This window comes from Trachurus japonicus, chromosome 17, assembly GCF_045865225.1.
Source record: "Trachurus japonicus isolate A0001 chromosome 17, Traja_1.0".
NCBI lineage: Eukaryota > Metazoa > Chordata > Actinopteri > Carangiformes > Carangidae > Trachurus > Trachurus japonicus.
Genome location: NC_140923.1, coordinates 6,310,850 through 6,313,483, shown reverse-complemented (window position 1 = coordinate 6,313,483; position 2,634 = coordinate 6,310,850). Strand labels below are relative to the sequence as shown.

The following is a 2,634-nucleotide window of genomic DNA, read 5'->3' as shown; positions in this document are numbered from 1 at the left end:
TTCAAGTTAGATTTTAACTTAGATATAAAATATTTTTCTGAGCAAATATGAAGCAAAGTTGATACAATTATCCAGTCAATTTTGTATTTTTGATTCAATACTGACTATACGAAAATTTAAATCAACACACACGTGGTCAAATACGAGTAAATTAAACTATCTGCGACCTGACAGGCAAAACGCAGATAAATGTGAATTTATAGGGGAGAGTGGGGGGGAGGAAGGGGAGAGAGAGGAGAGGGAGGGGGGTTGCTCTCTGCCTGTTGCTAGCCTGTTGCTGGGGGACTTTTACCAGCTCGACTTTTGATTGGTGCATCGAACATGCAGCGTCACTGTGATTGGCTGTTGGATTAGGCAGTTGAAAACCTAACGATCTCCGTGGATTTTCGCACTTCGACAACGGCTGGAGGAGAAGGAACCAGAGCAACGGCTCCCTGTCCTTTTGACGGAAGAACTATGAAAAAGGATGCGTGATACAGGCGTGGTGACCGGAGAGGAAGCCCAGAGATTCAGAGGTACCGGTACTAAGCTTAAATTTAAACGAGTGTCATGTCCGTTGACAAAACGTTAGCGTTAGCATTAGCATTAACATTAGCATGCCTGGCAACACAAAACGGGCCTGCAGCTCGCTCGCTAACGTTGCTCATACTAACGTTACCCAATATAACTTTGTTAGACAGTGAGGCAGTGTATGTAGCTCGCCTTTTTAAAAGTTTTTCCTGCTCTCAGTTTGTCAATTCGTGCTAAAAGTCTAGCCATGGTCAGCTAACGTTAATGTAAAATGGGCTAACGTTATGGGCTCTATTTTAAAAAAAAGTCCGTTATCTAACGGTTATAGCAGCAGCGCGCGAGACAGCTTTGTGGACTGTGTGTGTGTGTGTGTGTGTGAGAGAGAGAGTGAAGTAGTTAACTTAGCTGCACTTTTTTTTATGACCGATAACCAATGCTCCTTAACCGTTGAGGTAAAAACATAAACTTTTTTATTTTTATTATTTTTTTTGCTGTTATAAAACACACCTGCGCTGCAACGGCTGATCAGCGCCAGATGAGTGTTCTCTGTATCAGCTGGAGGTTAGCCTAACAGTTAGATCGTCCAATGTTGAACTGTGTTATTATTTTTGACATGGGCTATAGCTTCTCAAACTGTTGATCTATATGATGGAGGAAACACTGAATGTTATTGAATTTTATTTATCACAGCTAAGACATGCTTTGGGTTAGGGACAAGCTAGAAATATCTCCCTAGTTAAGTTAAATTATCTGAGTTTATCTTGACTGCTTTCCTTGTCAAGTGTGCAGCTATTTCATTTCCCTCTGTTTACTTTTTTCAGATAATGATGTGGATGGTGTAACAGTTGAGTGAGGCCTCGCAGACACCATGGTGCCCATTTAAAGGATCATTGAAAAAAGCAGATCAAATTCAGTTAATTCATCAACAATCTCAAGGAGCCAGTCACATCAAGGTGAGCATGTGTATGATGCTTTCAGAGCTTTCCTGAGTTATGTTTATATGTTTTTAAGGAAGCTTTAAATTCAAAAGTTAGAACCTGCAAGAACCAGCCAGAGAAACATGTCCAAAGTCAGTGGTGCACATCAGACAAGTCAGATGTGTATTTCTAACCCCCCCCCCCCTCTCTCTCTCAAAACTCTCATAAGGCATCAAGCGTTCGTGGCGAGGACCCATTCTCCATTGAGGCTTACGTGAAGGTCTAGCATAGCCAGTACTGGAAGATGCACCCAGACACTAAGGACACCAACTATGGTAAGTGAAAACGTATCTTAAAGTGATAGTTGGGATGCAGACTACAGGGGTGCAAACTTGTCTTTCGGCGAAAATCGCGGCGAGGCGAGGCAATGCCCCTGTCTCTTTAAGGCGCGTGCACCTTATCTGGATGAAAACAAGTGGTGGCAGCGCTGCTCTTCTGTCCAGCAATATACACCTGAAGCTTCACTTTTCATACAAACTAACGCGACTTATATGTTGCACGTGCTACATCAAAACATGCCTGTGCTAAGAATGAATCTGCCCTGTAGCATGGGTGCTATGGGTAAACAAGAAGAAGAATCGCGACCAATTAGCGATTAGCGCGTTTAGCATTTATTAGGCTGCAGCGTGACCTGTGCAGCAGCAGGAGGAAGAGGAGGAGGAGGAGGAGGTTGACTGACTGTGGCAGGACACCTCTGCCTCTGTTTCACTTTATGTTGCTGGTAAATAATGTGGTTGTAGTAGTAGGCTAAAGTTAAATTATTTAGTATGCACTAATTAAAGGGGCAGAGCTTTAAGAGACCTTTTAGCTTTTATATTTTATAAGATATAATTTTTGTAAGAACCACAATTAATAAATATAGGTTATACAGTCCCTCCAGGATTTCGCGGGCTTTTTTTGTGATTGTTGCGGCCTAAAATGCCTGAATTTGCGGCCACATTTTGAAAAAATTGCGGTGAATGTTGCGATGTTTTAAGCGCTTTTGTTGCGATTAAATTGCGGGGGACAGCGAAAGTTGCAAAAAAAAGTTGCAGTTTTGTTCTGAATAATTAAAAATCAAAGGAAAATTGAAAATTTTGAAATGTCACAAATTAATGTGATGTCATGTTATACCAGCAATTTTCCACTTGTTAAGAAAGGCACAGGA

At 41.6% G+C, this 2,634-nt stretch overlaps 1 long non-coding RNA gene across 1 annotated transcript; it reads left to right on the top strand.

Moving 5' to 3' along the window:
- Positions 1–379: 379 nt before the first annotated feature.
- Positions 380–1,766, top strand: LOC146969883 (uncharacterized). The gene is made up of 3 exons (XR_015038051.1): positions 380–515; positions 1,332–1,463; positions 1,657–1,766. It is a non-coding gene; the product is annotated as an uncharacterized LOC146969883 (long non-coding RNA).
- The last annotated feature ends 868 nt before the right edge of the window (positions 1,767–2,634 follow it).